This window comes from Aplidium turbinatum, chromosome 10 (genome assembly GCF_918807975.1).
Source record: "Aplidium turbinatum chromosome 10, kaAplTurb1.1, whole genome shotgun sequence".
In the NCBI taxonomy this organism is placed as follows: domain Eukaryota; kingdom Metazoa; phylum Chordata; class Ascidiacea; order Aplousobranchia; family Polyclinidae; genus Aplidium; species Aplidium turbinatum.
This window is the reverse complement of record NC_137481.1, coordinates 7,947,332-7,960,625: the sequence shown is the minus strand read 5'-3', so window position 1 is coordinate 7,960,625 and position 13,294 is coordinate 7,947,332.

The following is a 13,294-nucleotide window of genomic DNA, read 5'->3' as shown; positions in this document are numbered from 1 at the left end:
CATAATTGAAAAGACATAAAAAATTGGGCTGTAGGCAGGGCTGCGATTTTTGCCTTTTTCGGTGACGAGGTCACTCGACACGCGCCATCACTATTCGACAAACGCCGTTCCTTACGGAAAAAAAAAAGAAAAAAAAAAGGAAAATAAAAAGGAAAAAAAACTAAGAGAGGACTAAACATCGTCAGGTTGAGGAACAATCGGGGGGGGGGGGAGCATCACCTGATGCAATCATAAGAGTGCTGACTTACGTAAACTTTCCTTCGCCAGGTACTTCAAAGCAAGGTCTAAAAGCGACGCTTCACACTAGAAACTCCCAAGGCGTCAGCGCCGCCATTTTGAACACTGCGGTAGAATGCTTTGATCGAAGTTCCAACGCTTGGCATCAAACATTTTGCAACACACGTTTCGTGCTATTCGACACAACGGGTTTCTTTTATAGATGAAATAACCTAGGCTACGTTGAGTTGTCAACGTCTATGCCAGTTTGTATTTCGCCGTTTGAGCTAATTAACAATATTGCTCTGGTAAAATGACTGTTGGATACTTCCTATGAAAGTTTTTCACATGTAGAAAACAGCCTAGTTCCCGACCAGACGTTCAGAAATACAGATGAAAAAAGCCGCTATTTTTATGGAAAGAAACATTTTGAACACTGCGGGAAAATGCTTTGATCGAAGTTCTAACGCCTGGCATCAAATATTTCGCCACACACGTTTCGTGCTATTCGACACAACGGGTTTCTAACTTTCTTCAAAGTAGGCTACTTTTACTTGTCAACGTCTATGCAAGTTGGTATTTATGTCTGACTTATGCACTTGTTGTTCCAAGAATGGAGAATTTTTTTGCAATGTGAATAAAGAATAGTAGACAGATAAACACGGTTGCAACTCGACTTCCTTCCACTAAAAGGGTTTCTGTGATTACGTAATGGGCGATTTTGCACTTGCATTCACAAAAGCACACAACCTAGCTAGCAAAACCCGTCGTTTTTACACTGATTCAACGTCTGCAGACGTTGAATCGAAAAAACGAGAAGCGAAAAATATACTAGAGTAGTCTATCACGACCGCACTGTTTGATTTGTTGTGATGTAATAATACCAAAAGTAGCGATACGCACGCTGTTACGTTAATTCACCTTAAATAACTCACGGAGGAAAAGTAAGTTAATTTTGGGTTACCTTTAAAGTAAGTTAACAGCACAAATCGATTTAAATTTCCTGGAGGGTTATATTGCGTAGGCTACCCAGACAGCAAAAATCATCATTTTACATTGATTCAACGTCTACACACGTGAAGTTAATGCAAAAATAACGAATTTTGATGCCTGCGTATCAATGCCCAAGAAGAAATTTACGTTTGCTTTACATTAATTCGACATCTAGCGACGTTGAATTGAATTATCATAAAATAACGTTAATTGTTCAACCAGGTACCGGTAACAAATTAATAGCTCACTGCGAGATGATTGCCTCGATTTACGTTTACGCTAACATAATTTCGGCATAATTGGGATACTGCGAGCAAACACGAGTCTGTTTGATAAAGAACTAGCTGTCAGAATCGGAATTATCAGATGCTGTATCGGAGGATGAGGTTGTCGCGTCGTCACTAGAATACTTGAAGACGCAAAACTGCCCGTTCATGAACGCGCGATGCCATATGATCGGAAGCATCACTTTACTGCCCAAGAACCATTTATCGAATTTCGTATTAATTTTTTAACTTGACCCCGTAGCTTTTTTAATTCCAATTTGTTTCCGTCATAAAGTTCTTTACAAATATTGCAAAATACCCGCTAACTTTTCCTTCTGTTTGATATAACCTATAGCAGGTAAATTCTACTTTTTAACTGTATCTTCTTTCACCATAATTTATATTCGCAACGACATCGGTAAACAATAAGCATTCGATGAAAAAATAACTTTTGCGTAACAATAAGCCGGTATTTATAAGGTTGCAAACTTTTTACAGTTCACAATAGCATTGTCAGCGCATAAAATAGCTTGCGTGATGCTCTGGGCTACCGCCATGTGACACGCGATGAAGAAACGCATAAAATTTCGTTTGATTAAACATTAAAGCATACGGCAATTGCCGCCGTAATCCAAGGTTTGTTGATTTGGCGACGGCAATGTTTTTGCCGTCGTAGATACAAGCTAATTTCCAGGGCTGTATACATGTCCGGTAGGTACATAACTTAGTGCTTGATACTCCTTTGCAATCACTCAACCAGCGTGCGATTAAAAGCTTAAGTGACTCTGATACCACACAACTTGTGCGGTAACTCGCGGCCAAATGCTTATAATCTGACTCTTGTGACGTCATATTACTATTCGACAAACAAACGCAGAATTTTTGGTTGTTCGACAAGAAAGAAAAAATCGCAGCCCTGGCTGTAGGCTACTAAAATTAAAAATTGACCACAAAAATGCAGCAGCCTACGGGTCAAAATTTAGTTTAAAAAAGAAGAACGCTTCCGAGTAGTATCGAACTCATTCCCTCTGGAACACCAGCCAAGGACTATCGTACACGGCAGTGACCGAGTTGATTATGATTGTCAAATTTAGAACTTATATTGGAACTTTTTTCTTCTCTTCTTGTCTTTTGCTTTGAAAGAGAAAAAGTGCATGTATAGTGACATCATGAATGGTCAAATAGTGTTTCAGATTCAAAGACCGGAGCCGGTCAAATAGCCACTGCCAATAAAAAAAATGGGACAAACTAGATTACTTTAAGTGTCCCATTTTTCCACAACAGGGATATTTCCCGTTTTTAAAATAAGTTGACCTTCTCGAAGTGGTAGCTTTGGAAATTTTTTGGGCTTGCTTGTGCCTTTGATTGTTTGCAAAATCTACAAAGCAATATTTATGCCAGCTGCAAAGTTATTTAGTCTAGCAACAAAAATAGTCATCTGTGTCCCATTTAAACCCGGTTAACCCCATGTATGGCAACATATTTTGTTGACATCAACAAATTTTCTGGAAGTACTTAAAAACACCTTTACATAGAACATCTATCTTTGCATACAATATATGCTACCGGTATCTTAGTTTTGTGATTTAACTGAAATGTCTAAGATTGTAGCCTAGTACCTTATATCTTGTTGAATGCACTATGCAGGCATCCAAAGGGTAGGCCTACCGTAGTCTATCGTAGTTAATATAGCTTTATATACTAAGTAATTACCACAGCCCACTTTTACACCTACATAAAATAACCAAACCCAATAGTCATGGCATGTGTAGACTGTAGAGTAGTAAACTGTTTTTGAAGTTTCTGTAGACAAAATTTTCAATTCATGCAATGAAACATTATGAATTAGTAGGCTTGTTTTTATTTCTGACCATCACAGCAAAACAATGCATGCCAACAATAACATAGCAAAAAACTAGAAAAAGGTATAAGCGACAGAATAGGAAGGTTAAAACATGCTTGAGACCACAATAAGTTAGAAGAAAATTGGCAGTGTCACACTTTCAAAAATTTTAAGATGAAAGGCAAATAAAAATAACCAACAACTAGAGCTCGACCGATATCACTTTTTCAGGCCGATGCCGATACTTATGAAATTTTTAGGCCGATACCGATATATATATATCGGCCGATATATATCAGCTACGAAAAATTTGTTACCAACAAAGTTATTAAGCAACAAACCAGTCCAAGAAAGTTTATGCATTAGTTGCTGTAATGGAAAAATCATTCTTAACACTAATCACAAAAGTGTTAAGAATGATTTTTCCAAATTCTAATTGTTTTGTCCAATGCCTGTAGTCTACACCTCACGGGATCTGTTTCTCACCGCATAATTTACTCGCAATCATTCTCGTATCATTTGTTCAATTTGTGCTTTCAGTCCAGAGTGTCGTTACAGTTACAGTGCATAGTCAAATTTATCTTACGATTTTTCATTTTATGTATTGCAGATTTAATTCCTGATGAGGACACACGTACGTGTCAAATAAAGTATGCTAAACCCGCTAAAGTTACTATGTTTTATTTCTCTATGGTTTAACAAAGCAAACTCTCTACCAAAGCCTAATCACAAAAAAACACCAAACAAAAAAGAAACAACCCAGGCCTCGAAATTCGTTTTTGCTGACGGCGGACAAATGTGTCCGGTCTGAATTCTTCGCCATTTGAGAGCTATGGCTACGGTTTGAAAGGCTTTTTAAAATTTCAGCAAAGGCTTTCATCAGACCAACGAGGTGCGCTTGGAGAGTCAAAGCGCCGTGTAGCTGCAATACGCCGCATAACTGATTAACTTCCACCGAACGAGGTCGTGTGGATTTTTGCGTCACAATGCTCTGGGCATGAGTCGGAAAACTTCTACACTACCGCTACTATTTTCTGCTGTGCAAAGTGTCACGGAGCATTTTTCTTTAGGTATATTTTTGCATGTTATGTGAGCGAAATTAATTTTCCATGGGCCTTTTCTTTCTTACTGTAATACCAAAACTTAACAAATTTTGCTTCATCTTGCTGTAATAGCCTACTCGTATAATCTAATTTTGTAATCAACCTTGCCTTATCAATATTACTCGGAGATTAAAGTCAGACATTGTGACGTAAGACTTGAACTAAGTTGCGCGTGCTCTCATCGATTCTTAGCGAAGAATTCACCTTTGTTACGTTGATTCAATGTCATCAATCGTTGAAGCAATGTAAAACTCGAAAGTTTTCCTGCTTGAATGGAAGCTATGTAAGGGACACAGTATTAACATTTTCTAGATGCGCGCACTAGAATGGGCGGGAAATTATATTCTCGCAACAATTGTTCGTGCTATGCAAGCACGTTTGAGCAACTTGTGTTTCTTCTAAAGGCATGTATGGCTGGTTTTGAGGGTGCTTTTGCTGACCGATGTTTATCGGCAAAAAATAGCCGATACAATATGTCGGCTACACCTGATATCGGCTGCCCGATATATCGGTCGAGCGCTACCAACAACATAATATCCAGGCTATAGGCTAGCTTTATTTGCCCATATGATATACGGTAGCTTTTAGCTGATATTTTCAAGATTTTCAATAGCCTAGACTAGACCTGTACCAAATGCTAGTGCCAGCTTAGGTTGAAATATGAACATTGTGTGCCTCGGTGACAAGGCTTTAATCTTAAAACGACTAATAAAATTTCTACGATTTAGCTTGAAAAGGCTTCTTTTAGTAAATGGAAATGTACGGTACCGTATTTCTCAAAAATGATCCAAGAAGCCTACTGTAGGCTGGAAGCTACGGCATTACAGCTGTGTAAAAAGACTTTAAAAAAGTACAATTCGATAACCAGACGTCCTTTGTGACTGTTGGCTGAAAGGTGGTGTAAAACAAAGAAATAGATCACATTCTTTCACTTCCACCATAACCTAACCTGTAAATCTAAAACGAAAACACCTCGTTTTTGCCAGAACAAAAGCCGATTTATGCCAAAAAACTTCAACAATAATTTCACTCCGCAAGGGGCGCTGGTGAGTTGTTGCAACAAAATTTCGTTCGAAGCGGATTTGTGATGCACAGAGAAATATTTGTAGGCTATGTTTTAATTTGCTGGATTATTTTTTATAATTGAGCTTGTTTCATTTTAAGCTGCACAAAATATCAAAGTATGTTTTGACAACCATAGCTTTAAAATGAGGATACTGGCCAGGAAACAGATTTTTCTAGACTGTCCCATTTAAGAGTTGAAAAGGGGTTTTGGGCTGTGGTCCTAAAAGTTCTTTCTCCTCAATAGCCCAAAGTCAATTTGTTGTTAATCTGCATAACCTTTTAAAACTTTTAACTTGTCTCCGTTTTTACTGGATTTTCGTATCTAAACTAAAACGTTGTAGTATAGATGCAGTGTCTTTCATTGAAATAATTATTATAAGTCTATTTTTTATTCATTTTGATTTGGTTATTGAATCTTTATCCTCGGACTGACAAAGCCTTGATAGGTTATTCCTGGTAGTTTTGCATACTTGTAGGGTCTCTGACGACGCAGGGCCGGTCACCGAGATTGGCAGAGTGAAGTTTTTCGATTATTGAAGTGTTGTTGTTGGAAAATTATGCTATTCATTAGGTGCTCCTAAATGGAGAGCAGTCTTGAAATGCGTTGCTCAAGCGCACACCCAGAGAGCCAAACCAGTACCGCTTGATCTTAAGCCGTTTGCGCAACTACTGAGCTAACGAGGCGGTCATTTTTTGTAAACATACCACACCTATCTTTGACACTACTTTTAATGCACAAAAACAAATTTTATTTTAAAACAAACTGAACTGATTTATTTCAATTTGGGTACCGTAGGCTACCGGTACTTTGATATTTGTTTAGTTCTCAACACTGCTGAATGCCCCTAAAGCCTAACCTGGAGGTAGGCCTAATTAAGCTATAGCTGTAGCCTACAGGCTAGCTGACTGAAGAAAACATCAAGAACCTCGATCTGATCTCGAGAGTAGGCCTACTTTTAGACTGAGGCCTGAGATAGCCTAATTTTAGGAGCCTGAATCATTTCGTTAGCGCCTCAGAAGTTGAGTTAAACAATGCTAAATGTTTTTTTTACGATAGTTTATTTTTGCATCAAATTTATTTTATTTAAAAAACAACCCCTGCATTTTAAAAGAACAGTAGGCTATGGTAGCCTACCCATTATTTTTATGATTTTGTTTGTTCGTTTATTTATCTTTATCCTGCATTGCGGGAAAGCGAACTTGAGCGCTATGCATCGGTGTACGCCTTCCGACGTACACCTGACCCACGCTGCAGCCGACGACAATGTCTGTTTCCTGTTGTCTACTCTGCTAATGACTTAAATTTGGAATTACTCGAAATCGATCACTGGGTAGAGGCAATTATTGTAAAGTTTCTTGCCCAGAGAAACAACAGCAAGTGCGGGTGGCTGGAGTCGAACACGCAGGCTCTCGACTGCGAGCCCAACGCGCTAACCACTCGGCCACTTTTAGTGATATTTCTTCTTAGGTGGTTCTCAACAGTCAACAGGTGTATTGTTTTAAAGACCGAGAATATCATGTTGGTTGGTTGGTTTTGAATCTTTATTCTCGGACTGGCAAAGCCTTGATAGGTTCATAGGTTATTCCTGGTAGTTTCGCATAGCCTACTTGTAGAGGCTCTTGACGCTGGGTCGGTTACCGAGATTGGCAGAGCAAAGTTTCCGATTGTTGAAGTGTTGTTGCCGGGGAATTATTCCATTCACTAGGTGTCGCTGAATGGAGAGCAGTCCTAAAATGCGTTGCTCAAAGCGCATACCGGTACCCCAAGAGCAGAGATGTACGTATACGCCGCAAATTCTACGCCGACTCGCGGCGTAGACTTTTTGTTTACGCTAACGCTTGCGGCCACATTTTTTTGGATAGTTTGCGCTTGAGGCTACGCCGTAAAGTTTTTGCGGTTTTTTAGCGCATAGCGTCAACGCATACTTTTTAATGTATTTTTTTCACTACAACACGCCAATACCTTCCAGCACTGCAGTTGAAAGAACGTTTTCAATGGGCAAAGACATTGACCTGGCAATTTTTCACCTGGCATTTCAACGGGCAAAGACAGTCACCTGGCGGTTATGGCTCTGCGGCAAGGGCGGCAGGCTGCAAGGGGGCGGCAAAATGAGGCTGCACAGTGCACACAGCACGAGAAATGAAGTAATGCAAAAATAAATAAACAGTTAAACAAGAAAATGATTTACAAAAAGACAGCTATAGCACACCTTAAAAAATTTAAGGATAGAGCAACAGCTAAAAATCTCGAGTTGCTTCTTGCGTGATGCTGTAGCCCAGTAGTTCTCAAACTGTGCGTCGCGACGCCCTGGTGCGTCGTTTCACTTTTCCAAGGGCGTCGCAGAATAGTTCCGTTTCTAGGCTGAACTCAGTTTAAGATTATAAAAATGAGGTTAACCCTTTGATGATTGCTGAGACACATGTGTCCATGCACTTAGCTATTACACCGCAATTAACTAAAAAATTTGCCACTGCTGATACCCTAACGCAGTATTGGATGTCTATCCTTCAAAAAAAATTGCTAACTCTGAATCATTTTTCTTGGTGTTATTTCAGTTTGAAAACAGTGAAGAGTTGAGGTTACAAGTGCGTTTTTTTCCCTTCAAATTTGCGAAGCATATTTATTACATTTGTCCAAGCTCGAGTCGAAATTTTCGAAATACTTCCCGGAAAATTTTTTAAACTACGAATGGATTCGTGATCCTTTCGTGGTAGAAAATCCGGCAAATTTTTGGATTCAATGAATGACGATTATCCAGGTTTGGTGAAAGAAAGCACTGCAAATTATTATCCCATTCGCCACGTCGTATTTATGTGAAGCAGGATTTTCTGCCTTGGCGGTGATAAAACGAAATATCGATCACGAATAAACAGTGAAAGAAAAATGCGTGCGGCAATTTCAAAAATTCTCCCTAGATTCAATGAACTTTGTGAAAACAAACAAGCCCACACGTCACATAATATAATATGCATTGTTTTTTGTTGTTGTATCAATAAACAAAACTTTAATAATAAGTTTCTTCATTTACTTTTATTTGCTGGTGCGTCGCAAGTCAAGAAAACTTTTCCAGAGGCGTCGCAACAAAAAAAAGTTTGAGAACCACTGCTGTAGCCTATGAAACAATTAAAAACAATCAAAGTGAAACCACGTTTGATCGTAATGCAACAGCGTTTGATGTTTACAGTGGTTAGCTAAATCACACCTACTTGATTCGACACCATATTTATGCCTGTGTCTGAAACTTTACCTTACCATTGGTGTTTCAATTGCAAGCTGTGAGAAGAATTTCTCATTTCGTATTTATTCTCAATTCGTATTTACGTTCTACCGTGAATGATGATCCGCTACCAGCTCTATGGATTCTTTCTATAGAAAGAGACTACGTTCAAAAACTTGATTTTGAAGATGTTATCGCTGATTTTGCTTCGGCGAAAGCTCGAAAAGTTCAATTTTGAGGCGGCTATTGATCTTTCATTTGCCTAATACATTTGTTGTCCATTTTTTGTCTTTTATTTTTGGCCTTAACGCTGAGACAGTGAGGCTTCTTTCTCAAGCAATATAGAACTTCTGAGACGCGGCACATTATTTGTAATTATTTTTATTGAAAAGATTGCTTGAACATGAAACTGTTTCAAAATTTGCTGCAGTCTACTTAGGGCGGCATTTTCAACGAAAGCCAGGGGCGGCAGCATATGCTCCTACGCCACTGATACGGCGTATGTTTTTTCGAACGTTTCTGTTTACGCTGACGGCGTCAATATTTTTTGTATGCGCGTACATCACTGCCCAAGAGTCGAACCAGAGGCGCGTGATCTTGAGCAGGACGCGTAACCATTGAGTCGTGACTAATTCGCACTCTCAATAACCGTGCTATAGTGACTCTGCGTGATTGGCAGTTGGCACTGTAAAATAACACTGTGAAAAATGCTGTAGGCTAGACCACGAATAGGCTATAGGCCTAGCTTATTTATTCAAATAAACTACGGCATAGACAGTGATGTACGCGCATACAAAAAATATTGACGCCGCCAGCGTAAACGCAAACGTTCGAAAAAACATACGCCGTATGCGTCAACGCAACTTGTAAAAAAAGTTGGCGGCGTCAACGTCAGCGCATACACTAGCGTAAACTAATTTTGTTTGCTAGGTGCCAAACATTCACACGGTATAAACCACTCGAAACACACAAGTTTTATTTTGAATTTCCACAAAGAAACACAAGCATTTGAAAGCGTTCATCTGCAGAGGTGGGCAGTAACTAGTTACAAAAGTAACTAAGTTAGTTACTGTAACTAGTTACTTTTTGAGTAACTGTAACGGTAACTTTTGGAAAATAGTAACGAAACGCGGTAACTAGTTCCTATTTTAGCACTTTTTCAACAGTTAGGCTACAGTTACAAGTTACTTTTGTATTGAAATTTCAGTTTTTATTTTCCGTTTATTTCTCTGCACGTGTTCGTGTCTTGCTTAGTGCGTGTTTGCTGCGTTTTGCGCAATAATGTATTTTTCTCGCAGATGTATCGGCGCAGCACTGCGCATGCGCGGTTTTACTTTTGTTTTGTCACAAAACTTTTGTGGTCTGGTGGAGAAGGGTTGCCATATTGGCAAATTTATCGCCAAAGTCCAGAAATCTGGCGATTTTTTAAGACGTTTAGCTTCATATTTATGATTTGGCTCTTTTTTGGCGATTTTTGATAACTGATTTGGCTAAATTAATTGTTTTTGGCGATTAATCAATATGTACCAAAGACAGGCAAGACACAACAATACTACAGGGTGGAGCATTATAATAACATATTTTACATATTTACAAATGAGTTTAACAGTCAAACGTTTTCGGTTTAATTTAAGCCCTCATCAGGAACCTAAAAATATTTATAAAAATGCACTAAATTTCAACTTCTTGCTGAAGGTAACTAACTGACTATAAGCATCAAGAAACACGCAGCGATTAAAAGCAATTTGTTGATGCTTATAGTCAGTTAGTTAGTTACCTTCAAGAAGTTGAAATTTATTGCATTTAGTGTAGCCTAACGCTTGCAATGCCTCTAAAAAGATTGTCTGACATTAAAACCAGCAACAGCATTGCTGTTTGCTTGCCGCTGGTGGACGTTCTTGTGGAAGCAATACAAACCAGATTTGGTCATTGGTTCGAAGACAGCGACTTTCAGCTTGCGACTGCATTCCACCCACAATTTAGACTTATCTGTGTTTAATGCCTGATCTTTAAGCGACACTGCTGAATTGAAGACCAAAATAAAACAGAACATGCTTCAAGCAATTGAACAAGCAAACTGCTCTGCTGAAGAGGGAGTAGCAGCAACACTGAAATGGATGGTGGTAGGTAGAGCCACGGAGGACTTTTTGCACCACTTTACGCAAAAACCAAGAAAAGAAAGCAATGCGCGTTGAATCGGTTAGGCTACAGGATTATTTGGAAGCGGACCCTGAGGACAAGTTAAGCGGATCCAGATTCACAATTGGACCGATGAAAAAACTGTTTTAAAAACATAACACTCCCATTCCGTCAAGTGCTGCAGTAGAAATATTGTTTTCATTGCAGCACTTGTTCATCACCAGACTTTATTCGTTCATCCCCGACGCCGACACACGCTCTATCGACCTGACACTACCAAGACAGGCATGGGTGCGCCTCAACCGTCTCCGTGCGGCGTCGGGCTTTTCCGCTCAACCATGCACCTGTCGCGGTACTCCCCTCCATGGAACCCAAATAATAATGTGTTTTGTGCATCACTGGAGAGACAAGCTCGTAGTAGCACGTGATTGGTCCTCTATTCCACAGTTCTGGAATGTGACGTTAGATTTAGTGAGAGCGCAGTGTTTGTTTCTTCGTTATGAGAGATGCGCTCCTCTCTTGTAAGAAGCCATTTTTATTTCTGAAACTTGAAAAAGAAAGTTAGTTCGTTTTGGACGTCTGCTTAACGGTCGCTTATTACAGTCAAGCACTGGATATATGTTTAAATGCATAATCGATTTATTTCGGATCTTGTATCAAAGTAATGATTATATATTGGAGATACAACCCTCAACCTTTGGATGTACAGTAACGTGGAATAAACTACTGGACGCAGTGAACAGTGAATACGGTAATAAGTAGGCTACACAGTTATTGTTATACAGTTACACGGTCGCGTCGCCGTAGCGACTTCCATCACAGTTGCTTCGTAGACCGTGTAGCGCTTAGCAAGGGGCTAAGCTGGTGACCCCAACCCATCCATACGCGGAAAGGCGACATTGGTGACCCCGACGTGATTGGATTTGGAACGTTGCAACAATTTTTTTATGTAACTTAACTTGGCCTAATTCAACCAACATGGAGTTTATTGTTATTGTAGTGTCACTTTTGGCTATTGTGACGTCATTTTTAACTACATTACTGTATTTCGTAGTACGTAGCATTAATACTAAGGCAAATAATAACGCCACAGAGGCTTTTCACACTGCTGCACAAAATATTATGAACTTGTCGGCAAACGTACCAGTATCAAAAAAACTTAAATTACCTGTGTTTACTCATAGCAATGTGCAATTATGGTTATCATTGTGTGAATCTGCGTTCATGCAGCACCCTGACATGAGCTCACGTGATAAGTTCGATTGCATCGTACAAAAATTTGATCCTAAGCAATTGGCTGATATGACAGAAATTTTGGATAATTGTGTACATTGTGATTTACCGTATGAAAATTTTAAAACTTTGATCACTGCCGAGAATATGAAGTCTTCTACGGAGAGACTTCACGAGTTCTTACATGGTAACCAAGATCGAGGCCTTAAGCCGACCGAGCTCTTAAAGCGTTTACGTCAGTTAGTTGCTATAAACGGTCGTGTTTCTGAGAATTTTTTTCCTCTCCTTCGCATAGTTTTTCTTGACCGTCTTCCTCCTGGAGTGCGACAACTTTTAACCATCTGTAAGGGTAACGATCTTCAAACGCTCGCCGAACGAGCAGATGACATCATTGCTGCGGGAGAGCCATCTAATTCTGCTCCCACGCAAGATACCAATAAACAGCCAGAAATTAACTTCCACTTGGAGAACCGCATTTCTTCACTCGCGGACCGCCTGGAGGAGCTCCAAACCTCCATTACTGCTTCTTCTGACTCTCGTTCATGTACAACCTCGATGTCTACACTGAGCTCGCCTGCAAATTTTAGGCGCTCGGAGCCGAGTACCTCTACTCCGAAAATTACGGACTCCACCGACTTCAAACCCAAACCGAGGTCCAATGACTCAAGGCGTGTTTTATGCTATTACCACCTCACATATGGTAATAAGGCACATCGCTGTGAAAAACCTTGCTCTTGGGTCCCAAGAGGCAAGCCAAAAAACGAATAACGCCGAGAGATGGACGAGTGGGCAGCCTCGGCGCCGCAGGACCTACGACACATTCCGCTCTTTTCATGATTCTTGACACTCTTACTGACATTAACTTTTGTGTTGATACAGGATCGACCTTTTCGTTGTTGCCGCGTTGTTATACCGACGTTTCCGAACCGCAATCCAGTATACGCGCAGCTAATCACACTGCGGTTAACATTTTTGGCGAAAGACCATTGACTTTGTCGCTTGGTTTTGACCGCACATTTGAGTGGACGTTCCGCGTTGCAGACGTAGATTTTCCCATTCTTGGACTGGATTTCTTACGCCATTTTTGTTTAACACCTGACGTTGTTAACGGCCGTCTCCTACAGACGACCCCAGCCGATCCCTGTGTATCGAGTACTGACTTTGCTCCTGATACGGATTTGTCTACTTCACCTACTGATGCTTCTGAAGTTCAACTCT